The 27,900-nt window shown below is 42.4% G+C and overlaps 1 protein-coding gene across 2 annotated transcripts in view; it reads right to left on the bottom strand.

Moving 5' to 3' along the window:
- PIP5K1B (phosphatidylinositol-4-phosphate 5-kinase type 1 beta) overlaps positions 1–27,900 on the bottom strand; it is a 296,745-nt gene that overhangs the window by 179,864 nt on the left and 88,981 nt on the right. For both annotated transcript variants that reach the window (XM_026001576.2, XM_072762266.1), the window contains exon 2: positions 3,300–3,384. The gene's annotated coding sequence lies outside the window, so the exon portion shown is untranslated. The remainder of the gene's footprint in view (positions 1–3,299; positions 3,385–27,900) is intronic.

Below are 27,900 nucleotides of genomic sequence, written 5' to 3'. Positions count from 1 at the left end.
AGGAATGCTGCTACATTAAGGCTTTTTGCTTCAGCTATTCCCACTGCCTGAACAATCTTCCCCAGACACCTGCTTATCTCCTTCAGGCCTTTGCTCAAATGTCAACTTCTATCTGATGCTTTGCTTGACGATCCTATTTTAAAACTACAACCTATTTGGCACCTCCCTGCCCTCATACTCCTGATTCCCCTTGACTCTCCTTAATCTATCTTTCTTCCCCCCCCCCTCCCTCCTTCCTTTCCTTCCTTCCTTTTTTGCCCATAGCACTCATCAGTGTCCAACACACTATAGAGTTTCCTTAGTTATCACAGTGGGTTTTTGTTTGCCTCAGTCTGTCTCCTCCTGAAGAATTTAAACTCCACAGAGGCAGGGACTCTAGTTTTGTTTTGTTCACTGATAGACCTCAAACACTTATACTACATCTGGCACATAGTAAGTTCTTAGTAAATATATGTAGAATGAATGGGTAAACAACACCCCATTAGATCAATACAGGCAGCATCTGATTCCATCTACTTGGGTATTTTGTGCTTGGGAAGACAGCTGATCCCCCAAAGGAAGGTGATAAAAAACAATGTAAGGACTAACAGCATCAATTACATTATATGCTGGATTCTTTGGAAGGTTCCAGTGGCGTGGCAACTGTAGATAGTTGGCATGGAATAAATGGCCATGTCATTAACTCCTTATAACTTCCTTCATAAGTGAAAAAGACTTTTAGACTGTACATGTTTCAATAGAAATAATCTCCATGGAGGATTTAAACCTTTCTTTTAAAATGTAAAATATGGGGACCCCTGGGTGGCTCAGAGGTTGAGTATCTGCCTTCGGCTCAGGGCCGGATCTCAAGGCCCCAGCAGTGGAGTCCTGCATCCGGCTTCTCGTGGGGAGCCTGCCTCCTCCTCTGCCTATCTTTCTGCCTCTCTCTGTGTGTCTCTCATGAATAAATACAAATCTTTAAAAAAATAAATAAAATGTAAAATACGCCACGTTTTCATTTTCCTGACATAACCAGCTCTCAAAACTCTCTGCAAACTAATTCAGAATTAAGGTGAGTTTCGAAATACACAAGGAAGGCTCCTTGATTTTTTTTTTAATCAAATATAAAACCATTATTTTTCAGTCATTTGAAAATTTAAAAGTAATTTTTAAATTTAAAAAAGTAATATTTATTTTCTTCCCTAAGTAAAAGCAGGTATTTCATTTGAAAAAAAAATTATCAAGGATCTCTGGGTGGCTCAGTGGTTTTGCGCCTGCCTTTGGTCCAGGGCGCGATCCTGGAGTCCTGGGATCGAGTCCCGCATCAGGCTCCCAACATGGAGCCTGCTTCTCCCTCTGCCTGTGTCTCTGCCTCTCTATGTCTATCATGAATAAATAAATAAATAAAATCTTTAAAAAAAATTATCACCTTTTATCCAACTACCCCAAAATAATAATTATTAATATTTGACTTTCTACTATTTGATCTTTTTCAAATGTGTGTTTTCTTTATTTTGAACAAAACTGGGATCATACATTATACAAATTTGTCTTTGCCCTTTTCACTTTATCTCATAAACATTTTCTGCATCACTAAATATTAGAGAAAATGTCTAATGTCTAAATAATTCTATCATAAAAATGCATCAGAGTTTGATATGTATTAATGGACATTCAGGATATTTCCTATTTTTCTGTTACAAGTAAAACTGTACTCTGTGTTCTTATAGTTCCAACAGCAAGTCAACAGCTGCCAGAGATTCTTAGAATAATGTCTACTGGGTAAAATACACCTACTTTAGAACTCTACCAGCAGCAAGTGTTTTCATTTAAAATCAAAACACTTGGCCAATTCTGGGCAAAAATATTATTTTGCACTTGTATGATTCATGGTAAGGACAGACATCTCTGTCTTGTTTCTTTGGTTCTTTGTATCTCTTTGGTGAATTATCTGTATGAAGTTCAAGCCCACTTCTCTAATAGGGTACATTCGTGTCTCCAACCTAGTATGTGCTAGTGATAGTAAGAGTTGCATTTTCTTTAACCTTCAACTGTGTACTAGAAGCAGCAGAATGAAGACTTTCTTAGCGAATGCCATGCCAGTCATTTTACTTGTAAGACTTGGCAGCTTTGAAAACCAAACAACTTCAAGAGCAACTCTAAAGAGTGTTTGGAAAAACCACATTAGGAAGGGGTTAGCTAACTAGCACGAATGCTGGACATACGATGAGATTTGTGTGTGTGTGTGTGTGTGTGTGTGTGTGTGTGTGTGTTTACTTTGTAGGGTACCCCTGAATGGACAGTAGGGAAGAGGAGAGAAAGAGGTAAACTTCTATCCTTTAAAAAACAGTTCCCTTTAAGCAGCACAAAACAGACAATAATGATAAAGGGACACCACGGAATGTTGCCTGAATTCAAAGGTATTTCTTAGGACGATGTTTCACAAAGGTCACATGGACTTATTCATCAGGATGTCTGTGCAGGGGAGGCAAATGAGATGCTGGGCAATGTTTTGGTAAACTGCAAATGGCTATTGAAAATGGACACAGTGGTAGTAATTACAATTTGTTCTTAAACGTGCTATGTTCCTGTACTAGTTAATAGTTAAGGTACATCGTTTATAACTATGGGAGTCGAGATAAGTAGTTTTAAAAAAGATTATATATAATTATATGTATTTCTACATGTGCATGCAAGGAAGGAGGAAAGAAATTCACAGGACTACTAGTGATTATCTAGGGATGATGAGGTTATGAATGCTTTGGGTTTTCTTTTTCTTTTTTTAAGATTTTATCTATTTATTCATGAGAGGCAGAGAGAGAGAGAGAGAGAGAGAGAGAGAGAGAGAGAGAGAGAGATAGGCAGAGGGAGAAGCAGACTCCATGCAGGGAGCCTGACGTGGGACTCAATACTGGGCTTCCAGGATCACACCCTGGGCTGCAGACGGCACTAAACCACTCAGTCACCCGGCCTGCCGTGGGTTTTCATTTTAAAATTTTGCTATATCCTCCAAGGATTTTGCAAAGAGTACTCTACATTTAACAATAAGGAAAACACTAATGCTATTTAAAAACTGAACTGCATGCAGTAATCAATAGCAGAAACCAAATCTTCTGGGTTCTATTCTGCCCCCTGAGGCATGTTGACATTCAGAAAATTTCCTGTTTCTATTTGTCATTTGTTCTAAATTTGATAATGACAAAGTTAAAGGTTGTGAACTAGAAGATGATTTAGAATATTTGTAAGTAAATATAAATGAGGTAAGCACTCTATTGTGAGTCTATTGGAATTAATTAAAAACATAGACTATATTTCCTTACCTTTGTGAATGAAATGGCAAGTCATCTGCAGTCGGTCATGGTGGGGGACCTATTCATTGTTGAAAATGTTTTCCTTCCCAAGTTTCTGTTAAAATAGAAATGACTGGTTATTATTTATCCACTTCTCTACCTCAGCTCCCAACAAAGATCAGAGCTGCCTACAGAGATAATACAATGCAATCAGTTTAAGCCAAAATAAAGGAAAGACTTAATGTTAAAAATGGAACTAGAAAAGTATTAGAAGAAAATATAGGGGAACACCTGTATAATTTCAGGTTGGTTGTCTCTTTCCAAGTCAGACAGTAAATCCATAACATAAATCCATAAAGGAACATGAACAGATTTGACCCTGTAAAAATTAAAAATGTCTACAGCACAAGACACCATAAACAAAACCAAAAAAGAATGAGAGTTTGCAACTCATATGACAGGGTTATTGTCTAATATACTAGGAGATGAAACAAACTGATTATAAAAGAAGACAGACAAGCCACACAGTTTAAAAATAAGGACATGAACTGGAAATATATGTCACTGATAAACCTGTGAGAAGGGTAAGCCCCATTAGTGGTAAGGGAACAGGAATTAAAAGGACTGAGAAGCTATTATCTGCCCATGAGGTTGGCAAACATTTCAAAGATGGTGGACATCCAGGCCTGATAAGTATGTCAATAAGCAGGTAGGCTTCCTGCACTGTTGGATTGACACTTCAACCTTTTTATAGAAAGGAATGTAGTAATGGTCCTTCAAATAGTTAACTTACTTAACAAGTCTGGTCCAGAGAAATACAAGTACCACAACTTTAAAGATGTTTGAATAAGGGTGTTTATTCCTGCTTGGGGTATGATACCATGATTATAGTTCTATCATATTCTCCTATATTTCTTTTTGGTTTTTGCCCTAAATTTTCCATAACAACACTGGCCAGTATATAATGCATGTAGTACAGTGTTCCTGTGAAATGTACGCTTTATTTTTTAGAAGTACCTTTTCTTCTCCTATTTAATAATTTAGTTTGGTTCCACTGTGGTTGATGTACACCACTTCTGTTTTCCTTTTATTTGCACATACTTGGCATATCCTTGCTCATTTCTTTAACTTTTCTGGTTGTCATTTTGTTTTGTCTGTGTTCCTTACAAATAGCTTAAAACCAGGGTTTTCTTTTGTTTTTGCCAATTTAAGAGTCTGTCGTTGGAAAGGGGATTTCAACAAATTCACATCTATTGTGTTATGATTATATCTGGTTTGCTCTCATTATATTTATTTACTTGTAACTACAATTTATTGTTATTTAGTTTTACCCATTTCTTCTGTGCTGGATTAACCAAATCATAATTCCATTTTTTTTCCTCCTAGCAATGAAAACATTTCATTCCATGTATATCTGTTTAGTTATCATTCTATTTTTAAATCATTAAGAAAATCTGTGTTCCTATGGCTGCCTCTGTGAAGAACCACCTCACCCAGGCAATGGTGTCCCCGAGGCTGCCCACATCCCATGACTGAATTACGGAGCAGCCCAACCCCAAGTTGGGCTGGCTTCATGGGTCTTGCATGGGAGCCTGGCTTCTACCTCTGCCTGCCCAACTGTGCTCCCTACCTCCTCCATTCATAGGTTGTACTCATCGCCACATGTGTGCCTTGAGACAGCGGAAATTTATTCTCTCACGTTTCTGGAAGCTTCAAGTCCAAAGTGAAGGTGTCAGCAGGGCCATACCCCCCAGAGGCTCTGAGTAAAATCTTTCCCAGCCTCTTCCTGCCTCTGGTGGCAGCCATTGACCCTGAGTGTTCCTTGCCTTGTGGTTGCATGGGTCTGTCCTCAGACAGTGTCCTCCCCGTGTGTCTCTGCCTTCACAAAGCATTTTCCTCTTCTCATAAGGACATCAGTCACATTGTGTGAGGACCACCCTCATGACATCATCTCAACTTGGTGACAAAGGCTCCTTTTTCAAAAAAGGTCACATTCACAGGTACCAGGGGTTAGGACTTTAACATGCTTTTTTTGCAGGACACAATTCAACTCATAACACAGGTATGGACTTCTAATGAGTATCCTGGACCCCAAACTGTTTCATTGCCTGTTTCTAGAGAAACCAATCTACAACATCTCTTCTCTCTTCCTCATCCACAGGGGGTATTTCAGAGTATTTTAACTTTCTCACTGACTGCTTTTCTCTTTGAACCACTAAACATCTCCTCTTAGCCCACAAGGCTCTTCCGTCTGAAGAAATCTTAAGTGAAAATTTATAGCTCGTAGTCACATTCTCATCATTTCCTTAGACTTGATCAAAGTTTTACAAGGTTCATTGATCATCACCGTTTCTCTGGCTCTTCATCCTCTACTGTAACACCTTTTTTGGATTCAACTTTATTTGGCTGGAATGCTTCTTAATTTCCTCAGCAGTGGGACACTGATGGCCCACTCTGAGTCACTCCATGTCCAGAAATGTCGCTTTCTTTTGGCCTCATATATGGCTAGATCTCTTGGTTGGTTACAGGATTCTTAACTCAGTCCTCTTTCCTTCAACTTTCTATATATATGGTACTGCTCTGTTCTTGCTTCCTGGCTCACAGGTGAGTAATGTCATGCTAGTCTGATGCCCCTCTCTTGCTCACTTAATTGGTTTTCTCTGTCTAGAAACCTATGCAATCTTTCTCTCTCTCTCAACAGAAGTATAATTAACATGCAGTGTTATATTATATTAGTTTCAGTGTTATATTAGTTTCACATAATGATTCAACAATTCGTTGTATTTCTCAGTGCTCATCAAGATAAGTATACTCTTAATCCCCGTATCTATTTCACTCCATAGCCTCCCCTCTTCACCTTCCCTCTAGTAACCACCAGTTTGTTCTCTATATTTAAGGGTCTACTTTTTTATCTTTTTATTTTTTTTCATTTGTTTTGTTTCTTGAATTCCAAATACAAATGGAATCACAGGGCAATTGTCTTTGTCTGATGTATTTCACTTAGTATTATATCCTCTAGGTTCATCCACGTTGTTGCAGATGACAAGATCTCATTAATTTTTATGGCTAAGTAATACTCCATTGTATAAAGAAACCATATCTTTTTGATCTACTCATCTATCAGTGGATACCTGGATTGACTCCGTATCTTGACAATTGCAAATAGCGCTGCAATAAACATAGGACTATTTGAAAAATATTTGAAAAATACCTTTTCAAATTGGTGTTTTTATTTTCTTTGGGTAAATATCCAAAAGCAGGATGACTAAATCATATGGTAATTCTTTTTAAAATTTTTTGAAGAATCTCCACAGTGGCTACACCAGTTTGCATTCCCACCAAGAGTGTACGAGGGTTCCTTTTTTTCCCACATCCTCACCAAACACTTGTTATTTCTTGTGCTTTGGATTTTAGCCATTCTGACAGGTGTGAGGTGATACCTCATTGTGGTTTTGATTTGCATTTCCTTGATGATGAGTGACGTTGAACATCTTTTCACGTGTCGGCCATCTGGATGTCTTTTTTGGAGAGATGTCTATTCAGGTGCTCTGCCCATTTTAAAATTGGATTATTTGGGGTTTTTCTGTGTTGAGTTGTATAAGTTTTTTTTGTTAATATATTTTGGATATTAACCCTTTAGTGTACATATCATTTGCAAATATCTTCTCCCATTCAGGAGGTTACCTATCTATCTATCTATCTATCTATTTATTTAATTATTTATTTATTTTTTTATGATAGGCACACAGTGAGAGAGAGAGAGAGAGAGAGAGAGAGAGAGGCAGAGACATAGGCAGAGGGAGAAGCAGGCTCCATGCACCGGGAGCCCGATGTGGGATTCGATCCCGGGTCTCCAGGATCGTGCCCTGGGCCAAAGGCAGGCGCTAAACCACTGCGCCACCCAGGGATCCCTACCTTTTTATTTTGTTGATGGTTTGCCTTGCTTTGCAAAAGGTTTTTATTTTGGTGCAGTCCCAACAGTTTTTCTTTTTTTTTTTTTCCTTGCCTGTTTAGAAAAATGTTTCTATGGGTGGCATCTAAGAAATTACTGCTTGTATTTTCTTCTAGGAGTTTTATGGTTTCGGGTCTCACATTTAGGTCTTTAACTCATTTTGACTTTCTGCGTATAAAGAAGTGGTCCAGTTTCATTTTTTGGTATGTAGCTGTCCAGTTTTCCCAGTGCCATTTGTTGAAGGGGCTGTCTTTTCCCCATTATATATTCTTGTCTCCTTTGTTGTAGATTAATTGACCTAATAAATGAAGATTTATTTCTAGGCTCGCTACTCTGTTCCATTAATCTATGTGTCTATTTTTATACCAGTACCATCTTGTTTTGATTACTATGGCTTTGTAGATCTTAAAGTCTGGGATTGTGATACCTCCAGCTATGTTCTTCTTTCTGAGGGCTGCTTTGGCAATTTGAGGTCTTTCACAGTTCCATACAAATTTTAGGATTTGTTGTAGTTCTGTGAGAAACGTTGGTACTTTGATAGGGATTGCATTAAATCTGTAGATAGCTTCGGTAGTTTGGACATTTTAACAACATTGATTCCTCCAAGCCATGAGCACAGAATAGGTTTTCATTTGTTTGTGTTGACTTTAATTTTTTTCACCAATGTTTTATAGTTTCCAGAATACAGGTATTTCATCTTTTTGCTTAAGTTAATGCCTAGGTATTTTATTATTTGTGATGCAACTGTAAATGGAATTGTACTCTTAATTTGAGAGTTTCCTCTTTTAACACAGAGTTCAAAAATTCCATAAGGATAGATGTGTCTTTTTTCACTAATCCTGCCAAGGGAAACTGACAAGAAGCTATTACATTGAGATCTAATGACTTGACTTAAACCATGAATAATATTTAGGCTATCTAAATGAGGAATGAATGGACTGCATATCCTTCAGGCAATCCTCCATGAAAATTATTTCTCATAACCAACCTTTTGATAAGAATTGGACAGTGAAGCACTCAAAGTTATAGTCTCTGGCAAGAGCCTGGAATGCAGAAATTCTAGTGGCCAAGTAAGGGCATAATCATAAGGCTCAGGTCTCCTTAGGAAATGTGTTAACATGTAATCTGATACAGACTCCCAGCAAGAACTTATTTTCTTAAATTATTTCTGACATTAAACAGAGCCAACACAGTGTCATATGATTAGAATGTTGAGACACCAGCTCAGATAACCATGATACATACCAAGCAATGAAAAATTTTTTGACTATTTAATTGCTTATCTATCCTTTCTGATATTTAGTATCTGGATTCTGTTAGCTTCAGAAATATATAATTTACATGATTTCATAGCTTTCTACATTTCTGTGCTTTCACTTAATTTGAGGGAAGGAGAGACACTATCATTTGTTGAGCAACAACTATGTGTGAGAAGCTGCCCCATATATGATCTCATTTCACACTGCAAATAATCCCTTAGCATGCTCCAATTTAGCCTGTGCTATTGACACGTATACCTGACTGTCCTATAACACCCATAGAAGGTATTCATTTTTAATTTTGCCAACTCAGGCTCTTGCTGTGATCCTGGAATGTAGAAGTGAAGTCCTTAGTGGCTGCACGAACACAGTGACTCCCTCGCCAAGCACCTCCACTTTAGCCTGGCCCCATTGTTTCCTGTACCAGTGGTGGGCACTGCAACCATCCAGGAAGCCTTCTGAAAATTAAGATTCTTGGTCCACACACCACAACAACGAAATCACTACCTCTGTGTGGTGGGTCTGGGGAATCAATACTTTCAGCATGCTTCATAGGCTTAGGATCATCTTAATCACCTTAACTAGGAAAGGCAATAAAGATGTTTTACTACTTCAAAAGAGCTGTCAGGGTCCAGTAGGGAAAATGGAAACCATTCCGGGTGTGTTAAGAGAGGGAACTTAGGGGAGCCTGGGTGGTGTAGTCGGTTAAGCATCCAACTCTTGGTTTAAGCTCAGATCGTGATCTCATGGTTGGGGGACTGAGCCCTATGTCGGGTTCTGCCTTCAGCGTGGAGTCTGCTTGAGATTCTCTCTCTCCCTCGGGCCCTCACACTCACGCTCTCTTTCTCTCTGAAGTAAATAAATTAATTTAAAAACGAGAGAGAGGGAACTTAATACATGGAATTAGTTATAAACTTGACAGGTGAGCCGAAAAGCTAGGCAAAAATGGCGATGAGATGCAGAGATTCACATCAGCAGGAAGCCACTAGGGCTTTAAAGGCTAGAGACACACTGACAGAAAGGGGTGTTAACAAACCTCAAAGGCTGGAGGTCATCTGTTGGGACCAGAACACTGTGGTGAAGGCTGACTGTAGACACTAGAGCCACAGAAGGAGAGGCACATTGGGAGGCATGGGGAAGACAGAGTCACTTATGGAGACACCCCCCTCCCCCAAAGGCAGAAGATGGGGATAAACATCCTGGATTCCCCTTACCCCCTGTACCCACCAATCCCTGTCTATGGCTCCCACGGACCAGCCCACTGAAAACCATCTGATGTGAGGAGCCTGGAAATGCATCCCACAAGGGATGACTGTCTTGTGACACTGAAAAGAAGAACGACGTATGCCTTTGAAGACACACAGGCTGATGACAGGCCACAGAGTAACATATAAAACATAAAATGAAAGGGGGAAAGCAGGTATGAGCTAATGATAATGCATAAGAAACATAACATGATTCTCAAAGGAAATGTGGATTGGGAGGTAGGCCAGGAGCTGGTACAACCATTTCTATTTTTATGACTCCCGGGATCTGCAGAGAGCTTAAATAGAAGATGGCTACAAAGTAGCCAGGCTCTTCGGTGGCCTCTTCATCAAGTGTGGGAGTGAGGCGGTGACTTGGGACAATGTGCCTGGGGTCAAGTCAAGAGGTGGCAGGGCTGAGATCTGATCCGGAGTTGTCTGACTTCAAATCTGTGCTCTCCACAATAACGCACTCTCTCTCCTAGTTATCCAACAATCAGAAGACTGTCTAATAAATGGCACACTTCATTTTTCAATTTGTAAATGCAATCAAAACGTTAGCCAACAATATTTATTTACATAATTCTTTTCTGTAAAACTTGTTCTACATCAGTGAGTCTCAACCTAGAGGGCATTTCTGAATTTGCAAGGTGGTAGGGAAGTTTTTGAAAACTCTAGAGTTTCTAAAACTTTTAGATCTGTGACACCTGGAGGCCATATTGGAGTTAGTGGTGACACTTCAACCTCCAGCTAGGGCCAGAGAAGTCCATATTTTTAATTTGTCACAGATCATGTCTGCTTTCTAATAAGCAAGGCCAAATGAGCAAGGGGAAAACAGCTAATTATCTAATTACCCAACTACATAGGCCAACCTGTAGACAGATGCAAGAGGTGAGGGGCATTACCCACAAGTCCTTACTGGTCTTCTCATAAAAACAGACACTTCATTAAATACTGATGAAGCTAAGCTACAAGGAAGAATGGGCAGGACAGGAGAATAGGCCTCTGAAGGTTTAGGGTTTATGTCCATGTCTGCTGTTAACTCTCTGGGACCTTGGGCTCCTATTTATGTCTCTTCTGCCATGAATTCTGCTGATTGCATTAGACAGTGCCAGTGGTTTGGTGCCACTGCCATTTCTTGGGTAGAGCCTCATCTCAGATCCTCCTTGGAATGAAGAGAAGACTCATTAATTATTTGCTCATTATGAGTGCAACCTGCCCTATGGGAATAGATCTTCCACAAGATAGCCATATTCAAATGTTTTCTTGCCATTCAGACTACATATGGTAACGCTATCTAGAACATTTCCCAATAGGGAAAGCAATTAAAAAATATTTGGGGCCTTCGTCATGCCTGCATGTCAATGTTCGTCATTTTTGTTTAAATTATGCTCTTCTAAGTTCATATTCATTACCTGCCAGCAAATTAATTCATGCAATCTCTCTTTATTTTCTTTCTTTCTTTCTTTCTTTCTTTCTTTCTTTCTCATTCATTCATTCATTCATTCATTCGATTCACTAATTGAACATTACATATGTCAGGCAGTGAATGCGGCCTTGAAGCCATAAAGACAAAGATCCTAGTCTTCAAAGAAGTCACATTAGCAGGAGAGACAGACATGGGGACAGCTACAGTATAACGTGGTATGTGTTCTACTTTGGGTTCTCCAAGGAGAAACTATGCAAATCAGCCTACAGGGAGCCTGGAAAGCTCCATTTCTGCAGAATACCGAAAATGGACTTAGAGCAGCACTCCTGGGACACAAGGTTGAGAAGCACAAAGTGAGCAAGATACCAGGCTCCACAGCAGCTTGCTTAGAGAAAGACCCAGCGGCATGAAGGAACATATTTAACATAGTTTCGAGGGTGTGCATAAGATGTTGAATTTATGTGTGTGTTTTTTTTTTTTTAAGGAATTTACCCAGAAGCAGCCCAAAGGTTAGAATGTTACTTAAAGGTTTACAAACAGATTTTCAGATCACTTATTCTACCTATGATCATAAGTCCCTGTTCAATTCTTCGCCTGAATAAAAACACACTTGTGAAAGTTTATATATATTCATGAAAACCTCAAAAGCCATTCTTAGGAAAATGTCAGCCTTGTAAACAACTCTGTTGGGGAGGAGAATATGGCAGTCCTTCCAGGGCATTAAGCGGTTTGATACTTTTTTAATGTGATTTTGGCAATAAATAGCAACAATAACCATCAAGTAGGAAAAATCAAGCCTTAAAAATGGGATGGAGTATTTTTCCAAGGTTTAAATGTTATTTAACACACATATAAAATTAAATATTCAATATAAGTATAAACAAAAATACATCAAACTGAAAACAATCCTTGATGGAGTTTGAAGAGTAGAAATGCCTGTATTTTCCAGACCAGAAGAAACTTGTTATACTAAGAAATCATAGGGCCAGATTTATTTCCTTTAGAGTATCTGCAGAAACTGTTGAAGAAATACAGCCAATCTGAACGTGAAGTGGATGCACAAGGGAAGGAGGTCACTTACACACACGTTGTGTTCAGACACAAGGTATGTTGCTCATCTGTAGGCTCTAATGCTATAGAAACAGAACCGTGGGGCTCTTGGACTCAACATAAAGTTCCCCTATCCTTTCTGATGAATATAATTTAAATGAGGCTTCATTTCATGTATCTAATATTTATATAACCAAGGCACTGCCAAAACCAATTCCCAACCACAGCACCTGCTCCCTAGGAATCAAAATGGAGACCAATCAAAACAAATTGCGGGGCTCTTATATTCTCTCATGAAACACATTCACTCTCAGAATGGATCTCACAAAGGGAATAAACAGAATAGCTATAAATGGCAATGACAAAAGGCTCAGCATAAAATGAAACACTCATAATGTGTGTTTTCAACAAAGGTGGTGCTCAAAGAATTCATAAGCCTTTTCAAACCAAGTCCTCTCTGCAAACAGTAGACAGAAGGAAGCAGCCCATGAAAACAACTTTGTGCAATGCATGGCTCTCGGACTGGTGCAACTCACAGCCTTTCAAGAAAACACCATTACTGCACACTTTCCTCCTGCTCCAATTTTCAATTTAAATACACAAAGACATGGAATGGGTGGGTAGGTGTATTTGGTGGTGGTGTTGGAGGGTCAGGAGTCATGACACCTGGGCTTCCCTTTGGCATGTGAGAAAAGAATGTGTGAAGATTTGCCAACACTGTTACTTTACCATCTTGTCCCAGAGACATCTGGAATAATCACTAAAGATCTCACACAGCTGGATTTGTTGCCCGTCTATAATGCTTAAATGTCTGCTTCCCCACTTTTTGCTACACATTTGGTATGAGGCCAACTTTGCGATACTGTATTTTTACCATACTGCAAATTTTCTCATTTTTAAAAATTTACCAGATTATGCTTTCTGTCCACATTTTATTTCTGAACTATTCCCATCTTCCTCCTCCCCAAGATTACATGCCAGGAATTATTTAATTGTTACAATAGCAAGAACAGTGCAAACCCCATGCAAATATAAAGCCAGTTATAACTGGTAGACAATGTTTGGATTCAGAAGTAAAGAACCAAAATCTATTTGGTTTTGCTCTTAGAGCAGTTTGCAAAGCATTTCTGGATCTGTTTCATCTTCTATTGAGAAAGCCAAAGAAACAGATCTCCTGTATGCCCCAAATGCAAAGGACAGCTGGTGGCTTACCCGAAAGAACTTCCTCTGCACCAGGTGCTGGGGGCGGCGGGGGCGGGGGGGGTTGTGTGTCTGTGGGGAGTCTGGAAGAACATAGAAGGGTGTAAGCAGGATTGTGGTTGAGCGCATGAAGAATGCTGCTGAAGGCAGAAAGACGTCCAGCAGAGGAAAAATTCTATCCAAAGATATTCTATAGTTCCGGGCTTAATGAACCTGACCATCAAGAAGTCATGAGAGCATTTTCCAACGAGGCACAGATGTAAATCCACAGAGACAGGGAAAACATGAGTAATGAGATGACCACGTCTGACATGCTCCTCACCCAGGAGGGTACTCATCCACTCGGACATTTATTCCAGCATTATTCTTGTATATACCACTTTGGGGGCACATAATGAGTATGATGGTCTCTGTTGTCAAGGCACTTAGAAGAGAAGCCAAAACACAGGCACACAGAATAATGAGAAAGTCTTTAACAGGATTAGGAGTTAATTCCTTTTACTTGGCTTTGCTTCTAACAAGTATTCAATTATCACAGTCAGAGGGCTCATCTGGAATGTTCTAAAAAATGCAATAAAGAATTAAAAAGAGGGGAAAAAACCCCCCAAGGCCAAGAGATCATAAATCAGCTATTAATCACTAGTTATTAAATTTCCCAAGTGTTTGCTATGTGCCTGGTTGTGTTTAAGACACACTGAGCAGAGAGATGCTTTTGATGGACCTGTAGAACCAAGGGTAAGAGGCATCGTTCAGACGACAGGGAGGTGACACAGGTCAAGGTAAGAGGTTGGGGACACGAGTGCAAAAGGAGACGGCTCGTGACAGAGGAAGATGACGCTGACTAAACAGAGGGGAGTTGAAGTGGAGATGGTGATCAATCCCCGGGCTGCGCGGCCTTGGGAGCCGACCATGGGTATGACAAATTACGGAGCATCTGCTCAAGGCTTTTGAGTAGGAGGCCACAGAGATTTTCAAAAGTGTTATTACCAGATGAGATGACATGGGGAGGGAGGGCCAGAAGGAAGGCACGCACCTGGCAGCTGCTGTGGGCATCCCGGTGACAGGAACCTAGAAGGTAAAGGTGGAGCTGGAGTCTGTGGGAGGAGCCCTGCGTGGCAATGACAAGGAAAACGTTGCCAGAACCTGGGCACCAACAGGTCTGGAAGCCCAACATGGCCAAGGTTTCAAGCTTCCCTACCTACAGAAGATCACGGCACTTCTCAGAGGGGCTGCCCCTCTGCCCTGGTGCCACCCTCGCCACCCCCATCCCAGCTGCCCAGGGAACAGGGGAGGGAAGGCACAGATTACCACCATGGAGAACTTTGTACGACGTGGAGACCCAGTGGGTCAAGCGGTGTTGGCTGTGGCCTCGCCAGGTCAGGTCTGACCTGCACCAGCCAAAGTCACGACAGAGTAAAACCAAGTACAGGCAATTCAACCAGATTGTAGTCAGACACAAAGACTAGGGAGACAGACAGACAGACAGACAGACAGAGATGGTACTACTGCCTCACGGCTGTCCAGCCCTGTGAGTCCTGCCGTGTTCCCCAGCTAGCAGCTGGGTTCTGGAAGGCCCCGGTATCTACCTCCCACATCCCACTTGAGCTCCCTGCAGGGGTTCTAACCTGAAGACGACAATCAAGGCACTCTCCGTAGGCTGCGACAGGCTTAGCTGAGGTCATGGGCCCGGCCTCCACCTGTCACCCTCTCCGAGGAGCCACACACCGTTGGGACAGATGGTGACGGCGTGGTGGTCACGGGAACGGGCTCTGAGTCACCCTGTCCAGCTCTGACAGCTGTACGGTGCCCATGAGTCACTTAATCTGGGTGCCTTAGTTCCCTCCTCTGAGCAATGGGAAGCACCACAGGGCCTTTCTCCCGGGGCAGGTGTGAGGGGTGATGCATCTATAAAGCCCTTTTGGTGACCTTGGCATGGAATACCCGCTCCAAAAACTCAGTGTCATCATCCTCACCATCAACCACCCTCACCAGGTCAGGGTGAGATCCTGTCACTGCCCTGCCTGCCTCCTGAGTTCCTGCTCAGGCCGCTCTTCTGCTGGCCTCCTTGCCTCCCTCCTTCAGGGCAGAGAGCCTCTGCACGTACACACACACACACACACACACACACACACACACACGGCTCCCTGCACCTCACAAGGCCCTCTCAGGTCTCAAGAGAGCATACCTCTGCCTAGGCCCACACTCTGTTCACCCAGAAGGGGCCTCTCTGTGAACCCAGGTATCGGTCAAGTGTCTTCCCGTCTTGGAGGACTTCCTGATTCTTTTCATTCTAGAATACAGTGCCTCCCATGCTGGGCCTTGCTAACCCTCCGCCAACCACTTACACTCTGGGGTTTCTGGGGCCCCAGGCCGCATTTGTCCTCAGTCCCATCCATGATGATTATTAAAGCTAATCTGTACGGAGCGTGTCTTGTGCCAAGCACACGTGTTAAGTGCTGCCTGAGTTCACCCATTCGAGTCGCCCAACACTTCCTGGAAACAGGTTTCTGTTATTATCCACATTTTTCCAGCCAAGGGGGCAGAAGCACAGAGATGTTACATAACATGCCCAGGCTCACACAGCGAGTGAGTAGCAGAACCAGGATTGCAAGCACACAGGCTGCTCACTTCCAAAGCCCGGCTCCTAACCACTTCCATTTATCTCCTTACACCCCCTCCTTGCCATCTTGGCAGCTCGCCTCCTGCTTCCCAGAGGGACGACAGGTCCCTCCACTGGCTGCCTTTCCTACCCGTGAATTCCGGAGCACAGGTGACCCCAGCCTTCTGTCTGTTGCATAGCCACAGTGTGTCTCAGGTTTCTTCTAGCATGCCCCTGCCTGGAACCCCCATTCTCCATCATCCCAGAGTTCACCTTGGCTTTCACCTTGGGGGCAGGAGCATGCTCAATCTCTCCTGGGACCCTCCACGTCCTGCCCCTGGCCACAGCCTTGTCTCACTCCCCTACACTTGGGGTCGAATCTTCTAGAGACAGGTGCGCACTGCCTGCCTTCATTTCTAGAGGCAGAAGTGATCTTTCATGATCTTCGTGGACATCTCCAAAGCCTTGACCTGACAGTGTCCTATATACAGTGTCCCTGAAATGTCTGTGGAGTGACCGATGACCAGACCTCCTTCACTGAGGGCCCCTATTCTCTTGGCTCCCTTGGCTTGGCCAACACTACCAGCCACTTACCCTAAGTCCCTTTCCCGACGTTCTTTACTAACATAGCCCGGATTCTGTTTGGGGAGGCAATGTGCCAAGTTAGAGAAACAAGAGAAACTTGTATTCCCAGATGTTCTGGAAATGAGAGGTTGGGGGATGGTGATGTCCTGGGACATCTGTGAAAGAGGCAGACATAGTAGGCTTGGGCATTTCTGGCACCTGTCATTTGCCCTTTGCCCTTCTGTCCATGATGGCAGCCCTGAGAGCGAGCATGAGCACGGATTCCACTTTTCCTGGCTTCCCCTACCTGCCCAAATGGATGTCTATCTCTTTGGCAGGCTCCCTATTAATGATTCATGATCTACAGGGTGTTCTGTATTTTTTCTTCTCATTCCTTCTGAATAATCTCATCCATTCCCAGCGGCTTCAAATGCAACCAACCTATGATGACTCCCAACTAACACTGGATCCCAGATAACCTTCTTGAGCTCCAGATCTGTATTAATTTTCAGTTGTTTGCAGGGGCCCTACAGCATCTTATGGGCTCCATAAATCCCATAAGCTCCAGCTGCAATTTCTCATATCCTGCCTCACTGGGAGAATGCTACTGTCTTCCACCTGGTGATCCAAGCCCCAAATCAACGGGCCATCCCAGTCCTCCTTAACACCCCCCCCCCATCCTAGTCCATCAATCAAGTTCTCTAATCTCCTCAATGGTTATCTTTGGTTCTGATCCTTTCTTGGCATTTTCCCTGCTACCATCTTAATGGAGACCCCAGGGTTCCTTGCACAGATCACTGCCTCAGCCTCATTAGTCAGCCTGGCTGAGGCACAATATGGCTACAGGGACCCTTTCTATGATGCAAATCTGTCTATGCCACGCTCCTTCTTTAAAATGCTGCAGTGGCTTCCCTACTGCTTCGGGGCAGAACTCAAAGTCTTTGGCAGAGCACATGACCTCTCCTGACGGGGTCTCTCATACATCTCTCCCCACTGCCACCCCCATCCCCCACAGTTGCGGCCATATGGGATGACTTCAGGTGGCCCATATGGGATGACTTCTGGTGGCCAGATGCCTGCCTTTGCATTCACTGTGGTGCCTGACACGCCACTGGCCCTCTCCCTGGCCAGGTGTTCCTCATCCTCAAGATGTAGCTCAAGCACCACTTCCTTCTACAAGCCCACCCCAACCCTCCCAAATCAGGGTTCACTGTTTCTCTTCCATGCTCCTGGGGTGCCCTGAGCCTGCCCCTATCATGACACTGACTCACCAAACTGCCATCACCATCCATTGCTTTCAGGGCAATCACCTCGCCCTATTTACGTGTAAATCCCAAAACATAGCACAGTGCATGGCACACGGACAGACTCGAAAGTTGAATGAACGTGTCTATGAGTCTGTCCACTACGCTTCTTAGACCCGCCAGCTGGAGGGCAGACAGGATGTCTTATCATTGGTCCTGACACGTTAAGTCAATGCTTAATAAATGTTTTCTTCCTCTCCCTTTGAGCACTGGATGATAAATCAATGTTCAGGTTGTTGTTGTTTTTGTTTTTGTTTTTTTTTTTAGAATGATAGAATAAGATGAAAAACAAGGATAGTGATCAACTTGGCATCCCAAATACTTCATACTTCAAGGAGGTATCTTGCTTTTCTCTTTTTGCTTTCTGCCCTTCTCTTCTTGTGTTAGATCCACTTCACACAAGATCTTCTTAGTTTCTTTAAAGTGGATTCTCCTTTGGAATAATTTTCAAAACATGATCCTAAGTACAGCTCACATCTACCGTAGAAATATTGGATTGACCCACAAAATCACAAAGAATGTAAAAGTGGCCAACGGTCTCCCCACCCAGAGAGGCCCACCATTCACCTCTTGGAGCATCTTCTTCTCATCTGTTTTTTGTGATGCCCACTTGCTGACTGCTCTCTACCTCCTCACTGCCTCTAGAATGGCACAACATATTAAGAGCTCTAATACTCTGGGACAAACATCATTCATTCCATCAGAATTTAATATGGCATGAGTCACAAGGCAAAATATGAAGACCCTGTACAGCAGCTACTCTGAGTAGGAGAGACTTCGAGCTGAGATTGGGCTTCTCTTAGAGTAAGGTGCCTTCATCTGCAAACCTCACCTGGGTGTGCCCACGGCACTCTGGTCTGCAAAAAACAACCTTACTTTTAAGGGAAGACATAATTCAAGACTTTTGCTTATCTGTCCGCTCTGGGAAAGACTTCTTGGTAAGTGGTACATTCAGTTCAAGGGAGTGATTCTTAATCTTATTATTAAACTATTTCAATTCCTATCGTTTTGAAAGTGGGGCGGGGGGGGGGGGGCAAAATACCAAATCTTCAGCTTTAGGATATTTCAAATCTCACCTGGCAGGATGCCTCAAGGTTCACTGTTGCACTGATGCCTCAAAACAAAAGATACCCTCTTTTTTCAGTATCCAGGAACAGGATAAACCCCAAGTTCAGCCCAACTAAAAGAGATCCAGGAAGGATGGAGCAATGTTGTGATTATCAGCAATCCAACAGGAAAAATATGTGCCTTTTCCCTAGTGTGAATACGGCTAAATATCCCTGGAATTCCAGGCACCCTCCTGCCTGGGCTGGCTGTTTCCCCTTGGAGAGCTGCACTTGGAGGATTTTCATCAAAATACACAGGGCTATGTGTTGGCTCAAGAAAAGCACCTGCCCGCCCCCTGCCCCCCCTTTTGCCAAACACAATTTCAATTCACCTTATTGAAAGTCAGACAGAAGGATCTGGGATAAAGTGATGGCTGGGCCTACCTATGGATCCATCTATCTATGTGGTGGCCACATGTGTTGAACGAGACAGGCCTGTGAGCACCAGGGATGGGCATGGACACTTGGGACTTGGATCAACAGCTTCCTGTTTGGGACATGGGTGGAGGGACAAGGAGATACAGGTATGGAGACAATCACTCAAAACATTCTGGCACTTGGAATGCTTACAGCTTATGCATCTCATGAACCTGACAGTAATGAAGTGCTTGGGCCTGAGCTGCCCACATTTTCTACCCTGCCAGGACCCTGGAAAGTATAGGACATTTTCATTTGAATGACAACAAAGCACCCCTTCTGACTTAGCAGAAGCCCACCTCTGTCAAAAATGAGAAAAACATCTCCCCTGGGCAGATTCAGCCAAGAGAAAGGACCCTTTGCACCAGCACATTCCAGGCTTAGCAGCTGTTGTGGGCTACAAAGTACTTTCGTTTGCTCTTCAGTTTGCACCTTTGTAGAACCACACATAGTGGGTGTAGAGCCCTACTCTCAGTACAGGTTGCAGCCCCAGGCAGCTGATCAGGATGGGCCTTGAACACTAGGGTAGCCAGTAAGGAGGAGCAGTGGAGCTCAGCAGGCTCCGGGATGTCCAGTCACCCTGATTCATCACAAGTCAGATAAGCCAGGGAGGACTGGATTATTCCCTCAGAAACACAGAGGTGCTTGTTCAGGGCCTGGGCCAGGTGCTGGAAGGGAGGCAGGGCTCAATGTCCAACACAGGCAGTCTAAGGAGAGGCCTGTCCCACATGTGCAGGGGCTGGGCCTGCACCTGGTGTGCTGTGAGGTTCCTGTTCATTTACCAGTAAGCTGGGCACCTGCTGCCCACAGGTACCTCCACCCTCACCAGCATCACCACTTTAAATTCCTCTGATGTGAAAAGGGTGGGCTTTAGATTTGGAATTTTCAGGCTCCTTGGCATCTTGGGCCAGAAAGGACTAACCCCTGACCCCTGCCCTGCCACCACCTTCTCTTCTCCACTGTGGTCCTGTCCCACATTTGAAGGGCCCATGTGCACATGTGTAGACAACCCTGCTCCCCATCCTTCAGACCCTGGAGCGTTGTCACTGGGGCATGGCTGTTGTCCCTCAGGAGACCTGGGAAAGAGGCCCTCAGAGTGGGCTCAGCATCATTAGTGCAGAGAATTCTGGAATGTGGGGTCCTGGTTCCCTGGAGCACGGCAGAGAAAGGATCACATGGGCTTCAGCTGGGCACATCTCTGGGCTTCTCAGACTTGCTGTGGAGAAGAGGCACAGCCAGACAAAGGCCAGAGAGAGAAGCCCTTCCAAGTACAAGACCACCGGTAGGTGTTCCAAGGAAGCGCTGCCCTTGAGTACTGCCTGGAGCTGTACTGCTTGAGAACAAGGTCCAACCGGCAGTCAAAAAACAGTATAATCTGTGCTTGGAAAGGGTGGGTACAGGTTCCTCAGAGGAGCACACGGAAGGGGCATGGAGCCTGGACTCTGGGAAGGCTCCTCTGAGGAGGTGGTACCTACCCCTTAGGGTTGTTTTGTAAATGATGCCTCGCAGACAGCAAGGGAGAAAAAGTTGGAAGTGTTCCAGGGCACAGGAGCACCATTTGCAAAGGCATGGAGGGGAGACAACATGGTGTCTTCCAGAAATAATTGTCATCGGGCAAATCTAGGGATACCAGCAGGAATCTGGAAGGTTCTGCAGGAAAGGTCTTGTGTGTCATGCTAAGGCCTCTGGAATAATAGAAGAGTCACCAAAGAGGACTTCATTCTTTTTCACAACTGGCACGTGCCCTCAACTGAATCAAAGAACAGGATATGTACTATGTAGATAGAGAGCTTCAGTATTATTGATTATGCTCCAAATGCTTCTTTAAAATCTATTAAAGCAACATATTGATGGGAAGTGTGGTCATCTCAAATATAGTTTTAGCTAGAGCCCGGACCTTTCTTTAGCTTTGCACGTACACATCTAGTGGGCAGCTCCCTTTGGGTTTCTCAGAAGCATGTTAGACATAACGTGCCCTCAGCAGAACCCAAATGCTCTCCTCTTGACCTCCTCATCTCATTCAACAGCCCCTTTTTACTCAAGGCAGAAGACCAGGAGTCATCTTGGATTTCTCTCTCATCCCCCGCCTGCCCACTGCCCTCCTCCAAGTCCTGCTGCTTTCTGAGAACCACCTCTCCTCTCCATCCTCATGGCTATCCTTCAGCCCCAATAACAGCACCTTTGGCCCGGACTCATATGATAGCCTCCTCCCGGTCTCCCTGCCCTCCTTCCCCGCAAGGCGAGAATGATCATACAAGAAAATCCATTTGGATCAGTCCCTTGTATAAAATCCTTTAATGCCTTTCTCACTGTATTTGAAATAAAATTCAAACTCCTCATCTTGGCCTATAAGACCTTGTAAGAGCAGCTGCCTACTTGCTTTCCGTCCTCAGCTCATGCTGTCTTTTCCCGTCCCCTATCCCAGGCAGGTGCTTCTCTACCATTTAAATTCTCCACCCCTGGTGTATTTCCTTCCCAATCTTTATTGTAATTGGCAATGATTTCATTATCTGGATGTGCCTTTCTTGCGGGCTGGGGGCGGCGGTCTACCTCCCTTCTCTATAATATAAACTCCATGAAGCCAGGGAATTAACATGTCTATTAGTAACTAGAGATAAAACTGTTAATGAAAGCTCAAGGTCAGGCCCACAGTAGGTGTGCAAGAAATATTTACCCAGTGAACATTACAACCATATCAGAAATTCACCCCACTTATTAATCTCCAGACTTTTTGTTAATTGGGCTTCTCGAATCTAAAAAAAAAAAAAAAAAAAAATCCTTGCTTATAAAACAAGCTCAAAATTAATAAAGGAATCATTATACTTGGAAGAAGTTTAATTCAAATCTGGACTCCAAAAGATTATTTGCTTCAAGTATTCGCATTGTTTAGTATGTGAAATTCCATAGAGAAATAAAAAAATTATGATGGATGCAAATTCATTTATTAAAAAAAATTATGGCTAAAACATAACAGTACTACATGCCTGCTTTAATGTGGAAAATATTTAAATAAGATCATTATGGTTCTCTTACAACATATCTATTTACTCTAAACCTCTGATTCATTTCCACTGTGAATCTATTTTTTTCAAATCTCAGAATGTACAGCCCAAGGCTTTTCCAATGCTGAGACCAACTGATGTACATGGTATTTTGAAGTATTAAGAGCACAAAAAAATTTAGTCAATAATTTAAACTACAGATTCTTTGTGTAGTCTATCTTTCTCTTTGCGAACAGCCATAATTCTAAGCTATTAAATCCAAGGCAGGAAAAAAAGTATGTCACTGGGATAGGAAGTAGTGACATGAACATATTATTAAGCCATGTCTATTTCATTTACTTTTTTAAGGATAAAATGATTTAATAATTTTGTAAAAAGGAATAAACAAATAATCAGGTTTTTAAAAAGTCAGATACAGGAAAATGAGAAAACATTATTTTTAGTAAAGAAAATTTAAAACCTTAACTCAAGAACTGTTTTACATGAGGATTACAATTCTTGTTTGCTGGAAATTCCCAGAATAAAACTGTCTTTTGCAGAATCCATGACACTTTTCGTGGACCTCCTGTCTTTTGTTATACCTCTTCACTTACCAATCTGGTAATGAGTTGCTTCTTTTAAAAACACCTTTGTTTCTCCCTTCCTCTGAACTCCGGTACCATTTTGGAAATATGACTATTAAATATCACAAAAAAAAGTACTACAAAGCACTGTTGGGTTTTTATCTGTATGTATGTGGATCCCATCTAGATAGCTTAAGGCCTTGCTCATCCCTCTTTGTAACTCCAGTCCCTAGCCCAGTGCCAGCTAGCTACATCGTAGGTATTCGTCAGACATTTATTGCAAAATGAACGATCAAGTCATCTCTATTATTCCTTTTCCTAAGACTTAGAAGTTTGGTGACCATATTTTATAATCCTAATACTGACAAACATGATGTAATAAGGATTTTTGTCATCTCTTGGTGCATGAAACAGAACTATGCTAGTTTTAATGTCAAGATTTCTGAGACTTTCAATGGGCAGCTGGAGGTAAAATTTGCTATCACGAATAACTTGGAAAATTGGGATCTCAAGTTGCTAGAGGTATGAAAGATGGAAACAGTGGTGATCTTAAGTCTGTGGGGGCAGATATCTATCTAACTGGTCTCCTCCTTCATCACCTGCCCTCCATCCCTCACGTTTCAGTCTTTCTTCCACTGAAATAGCAAACTGTAACAACCTACCTACTGGTGACCCTACTAACTCTCAATTAAAGATCATTCTAGTTAAGGAGATAAAAACCTCAGGGCAACATTTTCCTGGTGACATTTCATAACTCTCTAGTTTGGATTGAATGAGGAAAAAGCTGTTGCAGATTTATAAAAAAAAAAAAAATCTGAAAAACACAATATTTCCAGGGAACTATACTTTTTTCCCCCAGTCACACAAAGGGGCTCCAAATATTACTACTAAATAAATCACTCAAAATGGACTTGGAAAAGAATGTTTTAAAAGTGGACAAAATTTAATTGAAATGAACATATCTGCTATTTAATATTGGCATGTCCAAGAAAACTCTGGGGGGGGGTGGTCTTTGAGTTTCAAAAGTTGTTCTGACATACATCAAAACACTTAACTGAGAAGAAACTGGAAACGTTCTAAAGAGCCAAAAATAGTTGGTTAACTATAACACAGTACAGCCACAGAGGGTAAAATGATGCAGAAGTATATTTAAAATATTCACTGTATATTACATGAAAAACAGTAGTTTATGGAGCTGACTCTACAGTATAGTGCCATTTTGGGATGAAAGTTATATACACAAATTCTATCACAGGCAAAGCCCAGGATGATATACATGGGAGTATAAACAGTGGCATCTCAGTGTACTTTTTTTGCTTGTTAGAATTTTCTAAAGTTTCTCTGCTTTATCACCAGGAAGAGAGAGAGAGAGAGAAAGTGTGTGTGTGTGTGTGTGTGTGTGTGTGTGTGTGTGTGTGTATTTTAGCCCATTTGGCTATTTCCTCTCATCTTTTTTCACATTATTAAAATACCTGGCTTATGATAGTTTACTTAAAAGTCATCTAAGCTCCTCTCCTAATTATACAGCATTTGATAGACTGTGTGAAAAAGCAGCTTTCTGTATTCTGGGCTGTGAAATGTCAAGAAGAGGAAGAAACTCAGCAATTTTCATGAGTGTTAGGAAAACTAAAAGGAAAACTTACTGACTTCCTATACCATAAAATTTGTAACATCACTTCCGTAGACTGTGCACTGTAAGAGTCTGAGTCTAGAAGGTTTCCTAAAACCTAACGCACCCACTGATGGGCAGCAACGAAATACACTATGACACGCAGAACATATTTCCATAAGCATGCATCCCCCTACCCCGACCACCATTTCCCAAACACCAACTATTGTCAGTAATAAACACTGAGTTTTCCATAGTTAAAAAATGGTATTAGGAAAGCTACCTAAGTCAGTATCCCTTTCTTCCAGGAAATGTGCCATAGAGACAGGTGCTTAGTTCATATATTACATATATTTTTCAGATTCCCGTTTATTTAGGTCACCAGTTTCCTGGTCAATAATTTTGCATGCCTTGTCCCCTCTAATTTTTACTACTTTTGAGGTAGGAGTTATACCCATTTAACAGGTGAAAAGACCAAGACACTCAAAGATTAAGACTTTGGCCTAAAATCACAGAACTGGGAAGTGGAAAGGCTACGTCTGAAATGCAGTTTTTACCAGTCTGTGGAGGCTGTGCTTTTTAACCATTATGGTAACACTACCTCCCCAGCCCACCCCTAAACACACACCATCAACAACAAAATAAGGGCTAAAGGCAGTAGGCAGGACAGTGATTGAGAGGAAACCCACACTACCTAGAGCCAGGAGAAGCAGAGGAGGCTCCATGGAATGAGCAGGACTTGATTGGAGTCTTGGAAGACAGAAATGCAGTATCAGGAGAGAGCAGATCCCAGAGCAGGCAACGTTCTCTCCTGGGTACAGATCTGGCTTAGATGTCCGAGTCCTCTTCTAGAAAGGATTGGGACAGGCTGCCCAACCCACAAGAATGAGCTTGACAATATTTTATAATTAGAATGAAATTTGAGCAATTCAACGCAAAGAAGGCATTCTTTCTTCCTTATCATTACTGGTGCCCTCCTCTCCCACCGTTCGACAATAATTTTGAAAAGGAATACGAAAAAAAATAATCGGTCCCTAAATAAAACTCTAAGAGGACAATGAACTACTTAAAAAAAAATTCACAGCACTCACTGAAGAGGAAAATGTCTCTGGGTTAAGAAACTGGGCCAAACGTACAGAAGTAATTGTGTCACGGGTGTGGAACTAAATTTCAATTTATAAGTGGAAAAAAGCCATCAAAAATAGATGACAAGGGAATAAAATGAATCAGACGAATTCATGAAGAAGTGAATCAGTAAGCCTTTAGCTTTTATAGTTTACTCACGTTTGGAGTAAAAACATTTACTTATAGATTTTCCCCCTTACAATAATGCAAACAAAAAAACAAAAAGGAAAGAAAATTTTATTTTGCCCTGTTTTTCTTGCCCAGACTATAATCACATATATGTAAAAAGATGTTTCTTGGGAAATGCTTATAAACAATTGATCAGTAGGGACGATGACCCTACCTGGGTTCTTCTGTATCCTCAATGATCTGAAATAACTGACTCTCTTTCTTCAGCCAGGGGGTGGACTCCACTCTGGGGCTGTGGCACTCTGATAGGGTTTCCAGCCCAGCGCTCCACAACAAGGACTCTCACCAAGGTGGCCTGTAACACCTGTGTTACTAAGTCAGCGCTCAGTGATCTGTCCTCATTTTACTAGTCAGATTAGGTGCGACTGACACACCTGGTCACTCTGTCTCCTTCCACACAGTCTCTGGGCCACCATATTTTCTTGGTTTTCCTACCTCGTTGGCTGCCCCTTCTCAGTGTCCTCTTACTGTGACAGAGTGCCCCACGGTTCAGTTCTTATCCTATTCTTGACACTCATTCATGTGACCCTTAGTGATTTCAAATGTTCTCCTGATTCTACAAACCATCCAGTTATTGGTAGATGATTCTCAAGAATGTATTTCCAGTCCAGCCCCTCTCCTGAACTCCAGACTCATATCTAACTGCTCACTTGACATCTCCACTTGAATGTCTAATTAGGATCGTTCACTTAAACATCTAAAACTGAGCTACTAGTGCCCCTAACTCCACAACCCCAAGCCAAAAACAAAAATCTGACCACACTCATAAATTTCTGCATCTCGGGTGATGGTGGCTCCACTGTGCCAGTTGCTCAGATCCCCAGACCTTGCAATTATCCATTTCTCTCTCTCATGACCATCTTAAATCTGTTGGCTCTACCTTCAAAATATAGAATGTAACCACTTTTTTCCACCTCCACTGCTATCACTTACACCCAAACCACCACCATCTCTTACTTGGATTGCAGGTGGTGGCCCCCTTGCTTCTATACCTGCCCCTTAAAATCTACTATCATCTTTGAAAAAGTGGTCCAACCATCCAACCAACCATCCATCCCTCCATCTATTTATTAAGACTTTATTTATTTATTTGAGATGGAGAGAGAGAAGGAGGAACAGAGGGAGAAGCAGGCTCCCCACTGAGGAGGGAGCCCAACACAGGACCTGATCTCAGGATCCTGGGATCATGACCTGAGCTGAAGGCAGACACTCAACCAAATGAGCCACTCAGGTGCCTCAAGAATGTTCCTTTTAAAACTTATAATGATCATGCCACTTCTAGGCTCAAAGCACTGCAATGGCTCTCCATCTCTCATAATCAAAGCCAATATCCTTCCATGGTACACGAGACCCTATGATATCTTCACCTGCAACAATCCCTCCTCTGCCCACCTCTCTCAGCCCCTCTGACTACCTTACCCTTCAGTAATTCTGCTCCAGCCACTCTGACCTCCTCATTGTTCCTCACTCTACATGTTATGTAATTATTTATTATATTTGTGGTCATCCTTCCCAGTACTCTGTTAGAATGCAAGCACAACGTGTGCTCTACAAGGGCATGAGTCTTTGTCTACTGATGTGCCTTAAGAGACTAGCCAGTATGAAGTGCATATAATAGATGCTCAAGTCAAAATTGCTCAAAAAGTGAATTTCTAGTCTCTTCACACGCTCAGTCACATGACTGGATTCCTTTCTCTTAAAAATAGCCTGTGCCAATTTTTCACCCATTTATCCATTACTCATCTATTCCATGTAAACTCTAGCAGTTAGAATGTGCTCTGCACAGATATTAGGGGCAGAAGTAAAAGGCTGAGCCTTTGCTTAAGCACATGGCAAAGAGACAAGAAACCATACAAATATAAGCTGGTAACACACTTAATAGAAGGAAGCACTGGGTTTTAACAGGATCAGAGGAAAGTCATCTAACTGGCTAGGGCTGGAGAGGCAGGGGCCATCAAGAAAGGCTTTCCAGAACATGTACCTCTTGGGTTAAGTTTTGAAGGAGTTAATGAAAGAAGG

Source organism: Vulpes vulpes, chromosome 1, assembly GCF_048418805.1.
Source record: "Vulpes vulpes isolate BD-2025 chromosome 1, VulVul3, whole genome shotgun sequence".
In the NCBI taxonomy this organism is placed as follows: domain Eukaryota; kingdom Metazoa; phylum Chordata; class Mammalia; order Carnivora; family Canidae; genus Vulpes; species Vulpes vulpes.
Note: the sequence above shows the minus strand (reverse complement) of the source record. Positions and strands in the feature narration are given on the sequence as shown.